At 44.7% G+C, this 20,274-nt stretch overlaps 1 protein-coding gene across 7 annotated transcripts in view; it reads right to left on the bottom strand.

Moving 5' to 3' along the window:
* The window catches only part of GREB1L (GREB1 like retinoic acid receptor coactivator), a 134,748-nt gene extending 129,275 nt beyond the window's left edge, over positions 1-5,473 (bottom strand). For 2 of the 7 annotated variants that reach the window (XM_056521683.1, XM_056521682.1), the window contains exon 1: positions 5,219-5,473. The gene's annotated coding sequence lies outside the window, so the exon portion shown is untranslated. The remainder of the gene's footprint in view (positions 1-5,218) is intronic. The other 5 variants (XM_056521684.1, XM_056521688.1, XM_056521681.1 and 2 more) reach the window with 4 other exon arrangements.
* Between the last annotated feature and the right edge of the window lie 14,801 nt (positions 5,474-20,274).

The following is a 20,274-nucleotide window of genomic DNA, read 5'->3' as shown; positions in this document are numbered from 1 at the left end:
TGTCGGACTGTAAAACGGAAGCAAACATTCGCTGTATTATGTATAAAATTAGCCTTACAGCAAGTCAATGAGAGTCAGATTTGCTGCAGATAATTTCAGGAGCAAATTCTCAATTTGTGAACTAAATTTTGAAATAAATGGATTTGAGACAGTTTTGGATTTTACAGAGAATTTTCAACATTACGTTACTATCAACCTAAACAACACTGGTAACAGTCTACATATGAAAACATCCCGCTTGTCCAAAGCATTTGTGGCAGCCGTACCACAGGTATCCTGAAACATTAGTCATGACCAAAACATCAGTAGAACACAAAGCATTTCAGTCCCAATCATCCTTTTACATAAGGTTACAAGTAGACTTACTGTTTTTGTCAAGGGAGACGAGGGGACAGTAAAAACTGACACACAGGGAGAAGAGGGGACACTAATGACTGTGACACATGGGGAGGATGAGGGGACACTAATAACATAACTTTTCGTGAGGTGTGGCATCCTGGCACCGAACCTTCTTTTTTGCTGGCTCCTAGATACACCCCAAAAACGTAATACCTACCACCCCCCCCAAACACCCCAATAACACCATACAATACATACCACCCCCAATAATGCTATACAATAGATACCACCCACCCCCCATACACCCCAATAACGCAACACATACCACCCCCCCATACAACCCAATAACGCCACACAATACATACCACCACCCCCCATACACCCCAATAACGCTATACAATACATACCACCCCCATTCCCCCCCAATAACGCTATACAATACATACCACCCCCAACAACGCCATACAATACATACCAACCCCAATAACGCCACACAATATATACCAACCCCCCATACACCCCAGTAACACCACAAAATACATACCACCCCCCATACACCCAAATAACACCACACTATACATACCATCCCCCCCCCCATAACGCCACACAATACATACAGCCCCCCAATAAGGCCACACAATACATACAACCCCCCATACACCCCAATAAGGCCACACAATACATACAACCCCCCATACACCCCAATAAGGCCACACAATACATACAACCCCCCCCCATACACCCCAATAATGGCACACAATACATACAACCCCCCCATACACCCCTATAACTCTACACAATACATACAACCCCCCCATACACCCCAATAAGGCCACAATACATACAACCCCCCATACACCGCAATAACGCCATACAATACATACCACACTCCATACACCCCAATAACCCCATAAAACTTCTTTGTATATTTCTTTCTTATTTACTAGTTTCATATGTTAAATAATAGGATTACTTGTATTGTTATATGCTTTTTCATTTACAACACTTTAAATATGGTATCATACCTATCTGAAAACCAAATAAAAAACTGCCTTGTACCAATAACCCCCATACAATACATGCCATCTCTATTACATCACACAATATATAACACCCCAATATAAGCTTCTCCCCTCCACCCCCAATAATGCCATCCAATCTATAACCCCCCAATATAACCTTCTCCCCTCCAGCCCCAATAATTCCATCCAATCTATAACCCCCAATATAAACTTCTCCCCTCCACCCCCAATAATTCCATCCAACCTATAACCCCCCAATATAACCTTCTCCCCTCCACCCCCAATAATTCCATCCAACCTATAACCCCCCAATATAACCTTCTCCCCTCCACCCCCAATAATTCCATCCAACCTATAACCCATCAATATAACCTTCTCCCCTCCACCCCCAATAATTCCATCCAACCTATAACCCCCCAATATAACCTTCTCCCCTCCACCCCCAATAATTCCATCCAACCTATAACCCCCCAATATAACCTTCTCCCCTCCACCCCCAATAATTCCATCCAACCTATAACCCCCCAATATAACCTTCTCCCCTCCACCCCCAATAATTCCATCCAACCTATAACCCCCCAATATAACCTTCTCCCCTCCACCCCCAATAATTCCATCCAACCTATAACCCCCCAATATAAACTTCTCCCCTCCACCCCCAATAATTCCATCCAACCTATAACCCCCCAATATAAACTTCTCCCCTCCACCCCCAATAATTCCATCCAACCTATAACCCCCCAATATAAACTTCTCCCCTCCACCCCCAATAATTCCATCCAACCTATAACCCCCCAATATAAACTTCTCCCCTCCCCCCCCAATAATTCCATCCAACCTATAACCCCCCCAATATAAACTTCTCCCCTCCCCCCCCAATAATTCCATCCAACCTATAACCCCCCAATATAAACTTCTCCCCTCCACCCCCAATGATTCCATCCAACCTATAACCCCCCAATATAAACTTCTCCCCTCCACCCCCAATGATTCCATCCAACCTATAACCCCCCAATATAAACTTCTCCCCTCCACCCCCAATAATTCCATCCAACCTATAACCCCCCAATATAAACTTCTCCCCTCCACCCCCAATAATTCCATCCAACCTATAACCCCCCAATATAAACTTCTCCCCTTCACCCCCAATAATTCCATCCAACCTATAACCCCCCAATATAAACGTCTCCCCTCCACCCCCAATAATTCCATCCAACCTATAACCCCCCAATATAAACGTCTCCCCTCCACCCCCAATAATTCCATCCAACCTATAACCCCCCAATATAAACTTCTCCCCTCCACCCCCAATAATTCCATCCAACCTATAACCCCCCAATATAAACTTCTCCCCTCCACCCCCAATAATTCCATCCAACCTATAACCCCCCAATATAAACTTCTCCCCTCCACCCCCAATAATTCCATCCAACCTATAACCCCCCAATATAAACTTCTCCCCTCCACCCCCAATAATTCCATCCAACCTATAACCCCCCAATATAAACTTCTCCCCTCCACCCCCAATGATTCCATCCAACCTATAACCCCCCAATATAAACTTCTCCCCTCCACCCCCAATGATTCCATCCAACCTATAACCCCCCAATATAAACTTCTCCCCTCCACCCCCAATAATTCCATCCAACCTATAACCCCCCAATATAAACTTCTCCCCTCCACCCCCAATAATTCCATCCAACCTATAACCCCCCAATATAAACTTCTCCCCTCCACCCCCAATAATTCCATCCAACCTATAACCCCCCAATATAAACTTCTCCCCTCCACCCATAATAATTCCATCCAACCTATAACCCCCCAATATAAACTTCTCCCCTCCACCCCCAATAATTCCATCCAACCTATAACCCCCCAATATAAACTTCTCCCCTCCACCCATAATAATTCCATCCAACCTATAACCCCCCAATATAAACTTCTCCCCTCCACCCCCAATAATTCCATCCAACCTATAACCCCCCAATATAAACGTCTCCCCTCCACCCCCAATAATTCCATCCAACCTATAACCCCCCAATATAAACGTCTCCCCTCCACCCCCAATAATTCCATCCAACCTATAACCCCCCAATATAAACTTCTCCCCTCCACCCATAATAATTCCATCCAACCTATAACCCCCCAATATAAACTTCTCCCCTCCACCCCCAATAATTCCATCCAACCTATAACCCCCCAATATAAACTTCTCCCCTCCACCCCCAATAATTCCATCCAACCTATAACCCCCCAATATAAACTTCTCCCCTCCACCCCCAATAATTCCATCCAACCTATAACCCCCCAATATAAACTTCTCCCCTCCACCCATAATAATTCCATCCAACCTATAACCCCCCAATATAAACTTCTCCCCTCCACCCCCAATAATTCCATCCAACCTATAACCCCCCAATATAAACTTCTCCCCTCCACCCATAATAATTCCATCCAACCTATAACCCCCCAATATAAACTTCTCCCCTCCACCCCCAATAATTCCATCCAACCTATAACCCCCCAATATAAACGTCTCCCCTCCACCCCCAATAATTCCATCCAACCTATAACCCCCCAATATAAACGTCTCCCCTCCACCCCCAATAATTCCATCCAACCTATAACCCCCCAATATAAACTTCTCCCCTCCACCCATAATAATTCCATCCAACCTATAACCCCCCAATATAAACTTCTCCCCTCCACCCCCAATAATTCCATCCAACCTATAACCCCCCAATATAAACTTCTCCCCTCCACCCCCAATAATTCCATCCAACCTATAACCCCCCAATATAACCTTCTCCCCTCCACCCCCAATAATTCCATCCAACCTATAACCCCCCAATATAAACTTCTCCCCTCCACCCCCAATAATTCCATCCAACCTATAACCCCCCAATATAAACTTCTCCCCTCCACCCCCAATAATTCCATCCAACCTATAACCCCCCAATATAAACTTCTCCCCTCCACCCCCAATAATTCCATCCAACCTATAACCCCCCCAATATAAACTTCTCCCCTCCACCCCCAATAATTCCATCCAACCTATAACCCCCCAATATAAACTTCTCCCCTCCACCCCCAATAATTCCATCCAACCTATAACCCCCCAATATAACCTTCTCCCCTCCACCCCCAATAATTCCATCTAACTTATAACACCCCAAAATAAACTTCTCCCCTCCACCCCCCAATAATTCCATCCAACCTATAACCCCCCAATATAAACTTCTCCCCTCCACCCCCAATAATTCCATCCAACCTATAACCCCCCCAATATAAACTTCTCCCCTCCACCCCCAATAATTCCATCCAACCTATAACCCCCCAATATAAACTTCTCCCCTCCACCCCCAATAATTCCATCCAACCTATAACCCCCCAATATAACCTTCTCCCCTCCACCCCCAATAATTCCATCTAACTTATAACACCCCAAAATAAACTTCTCCCCTCCACCCCCCAATAATTCCATCCAACCTATAACCCCCCAATATAAACTTCTCCCCTCCACCCCAATAATTCCATATAATAGTCGTACGTAAAGTGCTGGCGTTGCGACCATCCAGTGCAGCAGACGGATCCTAGTCAGCCGGAGCGTCCGTACACTTCACACCGCACACTTGAACGTATATACCGGCGTTTCCCAACCAGGGTGCCTCCAGCTATTGCAAAACTACAACTCCCAGCATGCCCGGACAGCCAAAGGCTGTCCGGGCATGCTGGGAGTTGTAGTTTTGCAACAGCTGGAGGCGCCCTGGTTGGGAAACGCCGGTATATAAAGTCCCCACCGCGCACGTACACTGTAGAGCACATACATACAGCTGGGGACGCCTCAGCATCTTTACCTCAGCGCGCCGCAGGTGCGACCACAGAGCGGTCCGGGGCTCATCCGTACACAGCGTCTTATATTCCGTCACGTCCTCTCCGTGATGCACGGGTAAAGCGGGGCCGGTGTGTGCCCTCCACCCTATGGATAACACAGAAGTCCGCTTCCCCCGGGGCTGGATGACCCTGCTGGGCAGGATGTGCTGCTCTCCCCGCACTGCACTCTACCACACTGCCTGCAAGCAGCGCCTGGCCAGGTGGGGGCGGGGCCTGGGGAGGAGGCAACTTCTTAAAGCATCTGTCCCATGGTGTACGGACTGTCACATCCACTGTGATCAATCAACATTGCTGCTTTCCTGTGCATGGGGCTGCTGTGAAATGTGACACAGTCATCCAGATCTGAGCATTAGCAAAGATAAACAATAAGCCATATTGTTATGGTGCCAAGACTTCATATGGAACAACCCTAAAATCCACCTGCGAACAACAGTGGTACAAAAAGTGGCTCAGGGAGGACCTTCTGGATATATTTCCATTAGGATCCTCACTGCTGGTGGGAAGGAGGCAGGGGGGCCGCCATTGTTAAGTGCAGTTCACGTTTTTGGCACTTCCATAAGATTGTACTTCAGGACAATGTCTAAATGGAATGCCAACATCAGAGCTGTAGTTAGGTTTGGCCTGAGGCAAGAACAAAAGATATCACTCCCTCCCCCCATTTGGACTCGGGGCAAACTTCAGTCCCCCCCAAAAAAAATTTGCAGGCTACACCTACCAAATAATTTTTTAAATATGTTTCTTATGTAGATTACAGTACAGTTTTATGTAGCGACTCACAAACGACATATTCACTGATCAGAGTCATTCTCGTTTTTTCTTCCCCATCTGGCCCAGAACATCATGATAATCTGTTCCAGCCAAAACTCTTCAGGGCAGAACCTGCAACATAAACATATTAGGATTAGGCTCTGCAATTTTCCAGCATTATCCTCCCCTTTTCCCTACAAATGACTCCAGCCTCCTCCAAACACAATGCCACCAGCCTTCCGACAACGCAAAGGGGGGGGGGGGGGGGGTATTTATCAAAATCAGTGCAGAGGGAAAGTTGCCCAGTTGCCCATTGCAACCAGTCAGATTGCTTCTTTCATTTTTAATGAGGCCTCTGTAAAATGAAATAAGCAACCTGATTGGTTGCTATGGGCAACTGGGCAACTTGCACTGGTTTAAATAAATTACCCCCAATGTTTCCAGCCTCACTCAAATGCCTTCAGACCCCCCCCCCCCCCACAAGCACACACAATGCCTCCAGCCTTACCCATATTCCTCCAGCCTTACCCACACACAATGCCTCTAGCCTTACCCCCACACAGTGTTCCCCGCACAGGGGTGTACATGGGTGACAGAGGGGTGTATAGGGGTGTCCAGGGTAACCGTGGGGTGTACAGGGGTGACAGAGGGGTTTAGAGGGGTGACATAAGGGTGTAGAGGGGTGACAGAGGGGTGTACGGGATAACAGAGGGTGTCCAGGGGTTACAGAGAGGTTACGAGGCGTGACAGAGAGGTGTAGAGGAGGGAAAGAAGGGTGGGGTGCACTACCCGAAGCTGAGTAGGCCTCTGTCAGCGCCACGCCTGCTCCTTCTCTCCATCCACATCATTCTGCTGAGGGACCAGGGAGAATCCAGAGTCCAGAGCTGCTTCACAGGAGAAGGAGGATACACGAGGATCAGAGCTGCCGCATCCCCCATCCCGGGAGTGCACACAGACGTCTCTTCCACCCGGCCTGCACATCTGTGACTCACTCACAGCACTGCAGGCCCAGGCTGGGATGGAAAATTCAACAACATTTTTGTGTCATCTTTTCCACTGGAGTGTCCTGGCACCCCTGTCGGGGCACCCTGGTTGGGTATCACTGGCAAATGTAATGTGTGCTGGACTCCTTGTGCCAGACATCCTTAGCAGATGTGTCCCCTTGCAGCAGCACACCTGAGGCGATCGCCTCAGTTGCCTTATGGAAGCTACTGCCCTGGAAACAGATGGGGTGCACATGGGTGTCAGAGGGGTGTAGAGATGTGATAGAGGATGGAAAGGAAGGCAGAGGTGTAGAGGGGTGTACATGGGTGACAGAGGGGTGTAGAGGGGTAACAGGGGTATAAAGGTATAACAGGGGTGTAGAGGGGTGACAGAAGGGAGGGGGTTCAGTACCTGAAGCTGAGTAGGCCTCTGTCAGCGCCGCCCCTGCTCCTTCCCTCCATCCCCATCATTCTGCTGAGGGACCAGGAAGAATCCAGAGTCCAGAGCTGCTCCACAGGCGAGGCAGGATACACAAGGATTGGAGCTGCAGCATCACCCGTCCCGGCACTGCACACAGACTTCCCTCCCGCCCGGCCTGCATGCCTGTGACTCACAGGTGCACAGGCCTGGGCAGGAAAATCAAAAAATATTAGCGCCATATTTCCCACCAGAGTGTCCTGGCACCCCGCTTGGGAATCATTGCCTCAGTGTAACGTGTGCTGGACTCCCTGTGCAAGCAGATGCAGCGGCCAGGGCCAATGCAGACCTGGAAGCTGCGCACTCTTACAACAGCGCACCTGAGGCGATCACCTCACTCGCCTCATGGGAGCTACAGCCCTGGCCAACATACAGCCTGGTGTGTTTCCTCCAGCCCATAGACTTCAATTGGCCGAATGTAGCTTAATTGTCACCGCCAGCAGTCCATTTCGCAAACATATATGCTGTCTGTGCGGGACTCATGCTCAACTATGTTTTTGAGTTGTGACAATTTCTGCGTCAAAAAAATATGCAGCATCATTGCGGGAGATTTATCAAAACCAGTGCAGAGGAAATTGAAGCAGTTGCCCCAGGGTCGGCCCAAGATATTGTGCTGCCTGGGTCCAGGATTGAAATGATTGGAGTTTTGTATTTTTTTTACTATTACACCATTAACCGTACAGGATTAATAATGTTATATTTTAATAATTTGGACAATTATTCACGCGGTTAATAAGTTTATTTTTATTATGTTTAAATATTTTTTATATGGAAAATGGTTATTAAGCTTTTTTTTAACACTTTATTGGTACCTTAGGGGACTTTTAGGAGAAATCAGTAGATTACTCATACAGATTAATGAAGTTCCATAGAACTTCACAGATCTGTGTGCTCTTTGCTCATTTGGTAGAGACTGGTCGAGCCAGGCTTTATCAAATGCAGAGCTGGGACTGGGACAGAAGGAGAGGTAAGCCCCCTTGGCCACCTCTACAGTGGTTCGCCTTCCCCCACCCCTACCCCCACTGCCCCATGCTGGCTATTAGCGGTGGCCTCCAGCTACAGGCCACTGGGAATGGAGTGGGCTTGAGTCAGGAGCCCGCTTCATACACCCTGAGCGGCACCATGACAGACTAGGTTCATGAACATGGCTCGCAAAGGGTTCAAAAATCTTCTCAGGGTGGAAATTTGCCACCCCTGTGGAGGTGCCGCTTGGGTCCAATGGACCCAGTGGGACCCATTGAAGGGCTGGCCTTGAGGTGCCCATAACAACCAATCAGATTGCTTCTTATGTTTCTTAAAAGCCCTTTTCAAAATAAAAAAGCAATCTGATTGGTTGCTATAGGAAACTGGTCAAGTTTTTCTCTACACAGGTTTTGATAAATCTCCCCTATTGTCTTCAATGGGAAAAAGAGAAGTCTGCAGAAAGGAAGGGACATGTCTTTTCTACGCTGTTACGTTCTTAGGGCAGGGGCATAGCTATAGAGGTAGCAGTCGCACCAGGGCCCTGGTGTCTAAGGGGTCCCCAAAGCACAACAGCCCCATAAGAGACCAGTATTATATTTGGCATATGGGGCCCTGTTGCCGATTTTGCATCAGGGCCTAACAACTACAAGCTACGCTACACGGTGGAATTTCCATGTGGAATTTCATGGAAGAATTCCAACAGAAATTCTGCCAGAGTTTTGGTGGAATTCCGCAATGTGAACCTACCCTTAGGCAGAGCTCAAGTCCTGCAGGAACACATGGGAACTGAGTTCCTGCACTTTTTTCACAGCAGGAACACCGTTCCCATTAGCAGGACCTGCATGACCAGCCCTTGAGTGGAAATCTTGGATGAGTTCCCACACTTTTTTTTCCCCAGGACTTGAAGCCCTTAGGCTTCCGTCAAACTCAATGGGAACTTCGGCCGGTTCACCACCCATGCTGCCCTCAGCTCAGAAAAAGCAGGGGAGCAGCAGTTCACATTGGCAAATATTTTGTCCATATGATCCTATACTAACTGTGCAATGATGCTAAAAGTGAGATTTTCTTTCCAATTTTTAAAGGTAAGGCTCCTTTTATACTGCGTTATGCAGTGCCTGTAGACGTACAAGTCAGGGGTAGCCCCAACTTAGTGGCATCCACGATAGATAACGCACCATAGTCCAGCTCCTGGACCACACAGGGTGACACCTAGTGGCCAGGTTTTCAAAAGTAAAATAGACAGTGATTTTTTTTAATTAACATATATTACAAAGAAATTTATTAAGGCATAAACTATTTAATTAAAAAAATGTATTTTAATGAGAGTACCCATTTAAGGGGTTATCCAGCTCAAAAACATAATAAGTTTGTGAAATAAGCATCTGATTGTATGGGTCCGACTGCTGGGAGCCCCTCAATGCATTGTCTATGGGAACGCCAGAGATACCTGAGTGCTAGCCCAAAGTGCACACCCAGCATCACCAAACCATGATTTTAGAACCAGTATTACCAGTTACCCCTAAGCTATGTCTGTCTTGTAAGACCAGTATTCTGCAATCTGCGGCTTTCCAGCTGTCGAGCTACACCTGGGAAAGCTTGGAGTTAAGGTTTTACGTATTTTGATAGGGTATTAAATAGGGTATTAAAGATTGTGACCTAAATGTAAAACTAAAGTACACAGTACAGTAATAATACAAAATATTGTGTTAGACCAGGGTTCCCCCAAACAGTGTGCCGCCAGCTGTTGCAAAACTACAACTCCCAGCATGCCCGGACAGCCTTTGGCATGGTGGGAGTTGTACTTTTGCAACAGCTGGAGACAAACTTGTTAGGAAACACTGTCTTAGACCATTATACTAGATCTTAGCAGAAAAATACATATTGCCCTTTGGGTGTCCGCACAATAAAATTTTATCTGTATTTCCAATTTAATTCTAGGGCTACACCTACAATTCTTGACTTTTCTATAATTTTTTAAGCAGTTTTCCAGATATTTCCAAGTGATTTTTATGATCCTCTAGGAAGGAAAAATAAGTTACTACTATATAAAATCCCAGCAAGAAGTAAATTACTCAATGTATCCCTAGGAACAGCAATATCACAGCGATAAATAGAAAGTCTAGGTGTAGCCAAGCTCAAGAACTATTGAGAGCTGAGCTTGTTCTATCTGCCCTGTACTTGTTTAGATATTATAGAAAGTGTGCCACCTAGTGGTTAGATTAAGAGTATAGCAGTACTATCATTTTTTTTCCATCATCTCTATGTCTGATCTCTTGTTTTTGCTGTTGATTTGTATTATTAAAGGGGTTATCCAGCATAAGGTGATTTTAGTACGTACCTGGCAGACAGTAATGGACATGCCTAGGAAGGATCTGCACTTGTCTTGGGGCTAAATGGCTATGTTGTGAGATTACCATAACACTAGCTTTTTGTGAACTTGTATTTCCTGTTTGACTTTTCTTTTTTTGACTACAAATCCCACAATTCCATTTTCCTCCCTCCCACACATCAGCCACCCCACCCATTGAAACATAAATGAGCTGCATCCATTCAAAAGACCAGGGTGCCCACAGTTGTTGCATTAGTTGCAGATTGATCTCTCTCTCACCAAGCGATCGTTCCACCCATTGAAGCAGAAAGGCTCCCTGTCATCAGCTGACTAGTGAGTCAGGTCTCTGCCGCATTGCAAGCTGGGAAAAATCTGAGACTACAGTCATTTTGTATGCTGGTAAAAATAAATATTGGAGTGAAAATCACAGAAGAATTGTGAGAAAACCGTCACACACAGGTACAGACACTATATTATAAACTAAACTAACTTTACAGCCCCTGTAGCACAGTAAAATAAAAAAAAATCCTGGAATACCCCTTTAATATTAAAGATTGTCCCCATACTGTTACACAAAGTTACTTCGTAAGTGTTATCCCATGATGAACATTTGGACCAGGGAAGAATATGGTGCTTTACAAAAGCCATACCAGGACGGACTGACAATACTTAGGGCCCCAGGATCAATAAAGCAAGGACCCCCGGCAAGACTCCACCCAGGGCCCCACCTCTGCCCCAGCCGTGGGGTGTTCTTATTATGGGTGTGCTTTATTGTGGGTCGGGTTTTTTTTTTTGGGGGGGGGGGGAGATTTCCTAAAATATTGACCTCACTGTAAGGACCTTCTGTAAGGAGAGGGAGGAGATTGCCTATGATAGAGTAGGCTGCTTTGTTGTGATCTGAGTGGTGAAAGTGAATTCAGCTGAAAGACAGAAAGGAATCAACCACATAACACTGGGTTAAAGTTCTCTGAAGCTCCTTTTATTACACGTGCTTATGTCATATATATAAGGCATACGTAGCGGGATATATAGGTTGATTACAATTAGAAAGTTAAAGTACAAAAAACATTTAAAAGTTATCTATGTCTCTATAGAAGGTTGAGCGTTCACCCCCAATCTCCTTCAGGTTAACAACAAACTGAAAACCACAACATTGTCCGGGCACCTTGTGTCTATCCAATGGTTTTCAGTTTCTCAACAGGAAATAGATCTATATCTTCTTTCTATGCAGATAGTTAGATCTAAGGTGAGGTCAAGTCTCTTTGTTACTAACTATATTTAAGGTTATGAGTTCAGAAATCACTAGATTACATAAAGCATTATAAAGCATATATTAGATTCAAATAAAACAAATCATCTTGACTACTCTATCACCTACAACAGCCATGGATAACAAGTTCAATCCAGACCTTCATAATACAGACCCCAAAATAAGACCTCAGTATCAGGCCCCAAGCATAACACAGACCCCAGTATTACCCTCCCCCAGAATAATACAGACCCCAGTTTAAACCCCCCCCCCTTTATAATATAGACTCCAGTATAACCCCCCCCCCCCCCCCGCATAATACAGACCCCAGTATCAGACCCCAGTATACAGCTAAAGCTCTCACACGTGACATCTTTTCTGAGTCAATCACAAGTGATGTTTTCTCTGATCGAAGTTCAAATTTTCTTTTCTTCTCTATTTGGCCAAGACTATCACTTATGGAATCTTCCAGACAAACATTGTAGGCTCCTTTCTCCAGCACCAACCCCACCTCTATTCAAACTCCATCTGTATTGACCTAGTGTCCACTTTCTTCTGCCATAAAGTAGGGCCCTCTCTGTGTCACTATATAGAAGGCTCCACTGTGTCTCATGTAGTAGTTAGGCTTCCTCTGTCCTCCATGTACGTACCCCATATGGCAGTTGAAACCCATATAGCACACCATTTATATGGGAAGACCCCCCATGTATATAGCCAGACCCCCTTAATGTATATGTATATAGGCAGACCACACACCACATGTATGTAGGTAGAACTCCCCTCCCCGACCCCCCACCTCATTTATATAGGCAAAGCATAACAACCCCTAACTCCATGTATATATAGGCAGACCACAACCCTCCCCCACTCCATGTGTTTATGCAGATCCCCGACCCCCTTCCCATGTATATAGACAGACTTCAATCCCCTCTCCGTCTCATGTATATTGGCAGACCCCCGATCCCCCTCCCATATGTATAGGTAGAATCTAGGGGCAGGAAAAGGTTGTTACTTGCTAGCTCACACTGCTGTGCTCCTAGGAGGAATGAGGCAAATAACGTCAGAAAGGAAAAAGATCCTTCTGCTTAAAAAGATTTGACTGCCTGGTCCCTGCAGGAGGAACGCTGCAAGACACAACATCACGTCATGTGAGCAATTTACTTTAAGTAGACTACTTACATATATTTCAGGATTTCCAACAATTAACTGTGCAGTGTACGGACGACAGACGGACCCCTTCCATGGCCAACACCTGGACCAGGTCCGAAGTAACCAACTGATCTGTCTATCCTTGGGCAGACCCCAACCTTTTCCCCCACCCCATGTATTTAGGCAGACCCCAATCCTCCACCCCATGTTTATAGGCAGACCACAACCCCCTTCCAATGTATATAGGCAGATTTAGGCTCTGTCAACATGGTGGAATATTTGCAGCTTGTCCACCCGGAAAACACAGGCGGACATTCTGCAAATAGCGGACGCCGGCAGAACATGCCGACACTAGAAACGCTCAAAAATGTATCTGTATAGACAGCAATGCATTTCCAGGTGGATTCTGCCAAAAGAAAAGACATGTCAATTCCCTCGAAATTAGGATCTCCGCAGCAGATCTTTCCGCTGTTGAAATTCTGCCATGTGCACGGTTTAGCAGAATCCCATTGAAAGCAAGGGGACTCCAAGTTTCCAAATAACATTTTCCCACTGGATTCCATTTGGAAATTTTGTTGTGTGAACATGGCCTCAAACAGAATGTCCACATCCCAAATTCTGCCTGGAATCCTCGTAGGACTTTCTATTGACATCAATAGGGATTTAATTCCAAAAGGATTCCAGGCACAATTTCCACATGGAAATTCTACTTGAAGCTACATTCACAGGTCATAAAACGTAGTATACTACGTTTTGAGGTTCGGTCAGAAAACCGCATACGGGTCAAAAATTAGCTGACCGGAGTAAAACGGTGAATCCGGTTGGCTCATTAAAGTCAATGGATTTCATCACCGGGTACGGGAGTGCACAGTTTTCCCCTCCCCCAGCCGGATCCGGCACCTGTACAGTGAAAACGCGGTGTGCATGCACTCTTATATACATTGTGTAGTGGGAAAATCGCAAGGGCCCTGCGATCTGTCGCTTATTAATAGAGTGGTATTATCATATTTTCTATATATATATATTTATATCAATTATTTTATAAATAAATTGCACTTGTTATTTCCTATAACTTAGAGAACTGCACAAAGAGGATTGCACAAACCAAATGATACTAAAGAATAAGATTTTCACATATGTAGAAAAAAATCAATATAATATTTCCTTATTTATATCTATCAATAGGGAAATAAAAGTCAATATTTATTTAAGGCTACATAAAGAGATTAATAGAGTATAACTGTTTATTATTGCCCTATACAACAGGATTGAATTGTGGGAACCAAACTAAAACAGGGGTAAAAAAACAACAACAAAAAAAACAACTATATTGTACAATGTAAAGTCCGGATGAGCTGACCCCTTAATCCCTAGGAACAGTTACAATTCAACTTTCACCCTTGAACTCTGTGCTCGTATACCAGGACAAAGGGGTCATCTATGGCAATGTTTTGATCACTACTTTTGTGAGCCCTGGAATGTGTTTTTCTTATCTCCAGCAATCACACCTGACAAGAGAAACCAGAAGATCTGTTTTCCCAGAACTGACAAATATGTGAAGACTTTATTTACAGGGATAAACAGATAAAGCATTCACATTACTAGCAAAAAAAATCCCTCTCTTGGTGTTACATGTTCTTCATATACAATGTTTATTTTCAAATATACTCATTTGAGTACAGTAAAATGTTATAAAACTGTATTATTAGCTGACATTTATTTAAATGGGCACTTTCATTAAAAACATTTTTATTATTGCACTTCTTATGGTAACTAAAAAATATTTCTAATGTATTGAAGTTTTCTGTTTTATTTTTGTCTAAAAAAGGCTGCCACTAGGTGTCTCCCTACTTGTCCAGAGCACATTTTCCCCCATCTTTTGCACAGACTTTGGACTCCTGCTGGCCCAGAAGAAGTCCAAAATCAGGAAATGCTTAGGGGTGTGTGCAGCCTTAGCTAATCAGAGCTCATCTCACACACTGGACTGCTCTGGGCTGTGTGTAACAGAGTGAGGGAGGAAGTTCTCCCCTGTATGGCTTCAGATGATGTCACGCCTGCTGGCTAATGCCCCTACCTAGTCTGTGAATCTGTCTGAGACTGAGCAGAAAATACAGAGCAATGTCAAGGTAAAAAACTTAACAATAATAAAAATAAAGGCAGGGGGTGGCTTATCATTATGGGGGCATTAAACTGGGAGGATTATAAAATTTAACAAGATCATGACAGGTACTCTTTAATTACTGTTCTGGTGAGTGCCGTATACTTTGTATGCACTAGTCATATTTGTATAAGAGACTCTTTCCTTCATTGTGCTGAGCACCACATAAGTAGCGCAACAAGAGTGGATACGCAAGTAGGGAGATTTATCAAAAGAGGAAGAGTGGCACAGTTGCCCATAGCAACCAATCAGATTGCTTCCTTTATTTTTTAAAAGCTCTCTGAAACATGAAAGAAGCAATCTGACTGGTTGATATGGACAACTGTGCCACTCGTCGTTCTCTACACAGGATTTTGAAAAGGTGTCTAGATCCTAGGTCAGTGTTTTCCAAACAGTGTGTCTATAGCTGTTGCAAGACTACAACTCCCAGCATGCCCGGACACTTTCCTAAGTGTAAGGGTGCATTCACATCACATTTTGGAGATTCGACAGGAGAATTTGAAACTCCATTAATTTGAATGAGCCAGACAAAGCTAGTGACTCTGGTCAACTCATTTATGGACCGTATCTGGTTTTGTGGGTAGACCACGGTTTTCAGTCCAGCAACAAAACCGCATACGGTCCGAAAATGAGCCGAGTCACGAGCTGACTCCTTCGGGCTCATTCAAATGAACGGGGTGTGGCATGGGTCCGGCAGAGATATAGCAGAGGACGACAGAAAGTTAAACATATTTGTAAATTACTTTTATTTAAAATAGAAAATTCTTAATCCTTTCAGTACTTATCAGCTGCTGTATACTACTACACTGTACTATACTACACTATTTCTTTTTGAATTTATTTTCTGTCTGACCACAGTGCTCTATGCTGACACCTCTGTCTATGTCAGGAACTGTCTAGAGCAGGAGAGGTTTGCTATGGGGATTTGCTTCTGCTCTTGACAGTTCCTGACATGGACAGAGGTGTCAGCAGAGAGCACTGTGGTCAGACAGAAAATTAAATGCAAAAATAACTTCTTGGGGAGCATACAGCAGCTGATAAGTACTGGAAGGATTAAGATTTTTAAATAGAAGTAATTAAAAAATCTGTTTAACTTACTGGCACCGGTAGATTTTAAAAAATTATTTCGCTGGAGTACCCCTTTAAAAGGGTTATCCAGGGAAAAACTTTTTTTTTATATATCAACTGGCTCCAGAAAGTTAAACAGATTTGTAAATTACTTCTATTAAAAAAATCTTAATCCTTTCAGTACTTATGAGCTTCTGAAGTTAAGGTTGTTCTTTTCTGTCTAAGTGCTCTCTGATGACACCTGTCTCGGGAACCGCCCAGTTTAGAAGCAAATCCCCATAGCAAACCTCTTCTAAACTTGGCGGTTCCCGAGACACTTGTCATCAGAGAGCACTTAGACAGAAAAGAACAACCTTAACTTCAGAAGCTCATAAGAACTGAAAGGATTAAGACTTTTTTTTCCGCTTCTTTTTATTTTATTTTTGAACAAAACATAACAAACTATAATACATTAACAAACACCAAAACATAAATAAGGTTTATAACCTACCTAAATACCTAAATAAGATATATAAGATATATAAGAGGGCAAAGAGGTCAAAATATCCTCAAGATATAACATAGTTCATATTTCCTGCAATACAATTACATTTATTCGTTCTTTTCATTTGTACCAAAGTTGAGTTTAATTTCTTTTTGGGAGACCACCACCACTATTTATCTAGTAAATATATTTATTAATTAGTAAACCTTAGCTCAACAGTCAAGGGCTTATAAGATAACCACCTAGACCATAAATCAAAAAACCTCGGTAACTGGTTCGTGATCTCCGCTTTTAATAGAAGTAATTTACAAATCTGTTTAACTTTCTGGAGCCAGTTGATATATAAAAAAAAAGTTTTTTCCTGGAATACCCCTTTAAATTCTCCCCAGCTGGCCTATCCCCAAAACATGAATGTGCCCTAAGAAGGGTGTTGTCTGATATCAGCAGCTGTGCCCAAATGAGTTTTGTTTTTATTTACAGTGTGTATTAAATAAGTAAGGCATAATTATTGTATAAAATAAATACCTAAATAGATTAATATATATATTTTTTACTTTTCTAGATAAAATGCTTAAATGCCTAATTTGTTACAGTGTGTTTATTCACATACTACGCTGCACTTCTATGTCAGACGTAATCCGGACAGGTTTTCTGACTCTGCATGTAAACAAGAATATTTCAATTCACTGACAGCAAGCAGACATCTTGAAAAGGTTTAGAAACTCCAACACACATTTTTACTTACAGTATATAGTTTAAGGGAAATTTAACGTTGCAAACTTTAAATTGTATAGTTGTTATATGTATCCAGTGCTGTACATTTACTAAGTCAAGTGGATATAATAGCACTGTGTAAGTCAATAGTTATGAAAACCAACTTTGAAATGAAAACATATGAAATATCTCTATTGGAGGATTAATGAATATAGAAATGTCATATAATGTAACTGAGTAAAGTAGTAGAGCCGCCAGAAAGTGAGAGATGTTTACAACTGCTGCGTGTTCCTAATTGTTGACCTAGGGTGAAAAGTAGGGGATGTAAAGTTAGGTCAAGGGCAATAACACAATAGTGAAGACTGCACACAAAGAGGGCAGTATAAGTTTAAAAAAAAAAAGAAAAAAGCCAATAAAAACATAAAATGAAAACCTTTCTTTTCCATGAAGGACCCCTTTGTGGCCCTGTTACCTTTTCACTCAGTAGTGAACACATCTGATTGTATCCACTTTACTACCAGGCAAAGCTTCTGTTCTATCTATTATAAATCTTTCTATTATTCTACAGATATGTGTGATACTAGTTAAAAGTATTTCCTGTAGTAGATCAATAACTTAACAATGTGTTATGTGCTTGCAATACCACAAAAAGGCAACATTGTTTTTCCTTATAACGTACACAAAGGTTACAGAAAGATAACAGTGGCTCTTCAATAAACACTTTATTTTCATAGATATTTGTACAGTATTTGTTTTTTTGAGATCTTTTCTTGGTTTGCAACAATACACTTTTTATGCTTTTATGATGTGTATAGAATAGAACTGGTCATTGACTAAACTAAGGAAAGCTTAATAATAATATAGGGCGGTTAAAAAAACAATGGCAAATTTGCCTCTTAATTACATGCTGCACTCCCCATATCCCGTCCTCATATCTCAACCTCATATCCCCACCTCATATCCCGTCCTTATAACCCGTCCTCATATCTCGACCTCATATCCTGACCTCCTAGCCCATCCTCATATCCCGACCTCCTATCCCATCCTCATATCCCGACCTCCTATCCCATCCTCATATCCCGACCTCCAATTTCCACCTCATATCCCGTCCTCATATCCCGACCTCCTATCCCGTCCTCCTATCTTAACCTCATATACTGTCTTAATAGCTGTCACGCCGAGCGCTCCGGGTCCCGCTGCCTCCCCGGAGCGCTCACGGCGTTCCTCTGTCTGCAGCGCTCCGGTCGGCATTGCTGACCGCGAGCGCTGCTCTCTGGTCCCCGGAGGGGACACGATCCGAGGCACGGCTCGTGTCCGCCCTCGGGTCGCGCCCCGTCTCGTTCACCTCTCGCCCCCGTCTGCTTCCTCCCGGCGCGCGCGGCCTCGCTCCCTAGGGCGCGCGCGCCGACTTGCTTAAATTTAAAGGGCCAGTGCACCACTAATTGGTGCCTGGCCCAATCACTTCCTATCACTCCCTAACCTATAAAAACCCACTTCCCCTTCCTCTCCTTGCCGGATCTTGTTGCCTTGTGCCCTGAGAAAGTGTTTAGTGTGTCCCAAGCCTGTGTACCTTGACTTTCTGCTGTTGCCCCTGACTACGAACCTCGCTGCCTGCCCTGACCTTCTGCTACGTCTGACCTCGCCTCTGTCTAGTCCTTGTGTACCGCGCCAGTCTCAGCTGCCAGAGAGGTCGAGTCGCTACTGGGGAACACGACCTGGTAGTTACTGCCGCAGCAAGTCCATCCTGCTTTGCGGCGGGCTCTGGTGAACACCAGTAACTGCTTAGAACCGATTCCCCAGTACGGCCCGCGTCATCGCCTCTTTGGTACAGGCGATCCACCTCCAGTGTCTTCACCAGCCGCTAGTCCGGACCCTGAGAGTAGATCCGGCCATGGATCCCGCTGAGATACCGCTGCCAAGCCTCGCTGATCTCACCTCCGTGGTTGCCCAGCAGTCCCAGCAAATTGCTCAACAAGGACAACAGCTGTCGCAGTTGACCGCCATGATTCAACAGCTCCTGCCACCACAGCCTCAACTGCCAGCTCCAGCATCTCCTCCTCTCCGAGCTGCTGCTTCTTCTGCTAGAGTCCGCCTGTCTCTGCCAGATAAGTTTGACGGGGACTCTAAAAATTGCCGGGGATTCCTGTCCCAATGCTCCCTGCATTTAGAGATGTTGTCGGACCAATTCCCCACTGAACGGTCTAAGGTGGCGTTCGTCATCAGTCTACTTTCTGGGAAGGCCTTGGCCTGGGCCACGCCGCTTTGGGACCGCAACGATCCTTTCCACTGCCTCAGTCCAGTCCTTCTTTTCTGAAGTCCGCAGTGTCTTTGAGGAACCTGCCCGTGCCTCATCCGCGAAAACTGCCTTACTGAACCTTGTCCAAGGAGACTCTACCGTGGGCGCATACGTCATACAATTCTGGACTTTGGCCTCTGAGTTGGCCTGGAACAATGAGGCTCTCTGCGCAACCTTTAAAAAAGGTTTATCCAGCCATAATAAGGATTGTCTGGCCGCACGAGAGATACCCTCCTCCCTGACTGAACTAATCCACCTGGCTACCCGCATTGATATGCGCTACATTGAAAGACGTCAGGAGCTCCGCCAGGAGAAAGATCTCGTTCGCACCAGGCGATACCCGCGCCTGGCTCCTCTCTTCCAGCATCCTTTGCAGTCTGTTACTGTGCCTCCCGCTGAGG

The sequence above is a fragment of the Hyla sarda genome, chromosome 5 (genome assembly GCF_029499605.1).
Source record: "Hyla sarda isolate aHylSar1 chromosome 5, aHylSar1.hap1, whole genome shotgun sequence".
NCBI classification, from domain to species: domain Eukaryota; kingdom Metazoa; phylum Chordata; class Amphibia; order Anura; family Hylidae; genus Hyla; species Hyla sarda.
The sequence above is the reverse complement of the archived record's forward strand: the minus strand, read 5'-3'. Positions and strand labels throughout refer to the sequence as shown.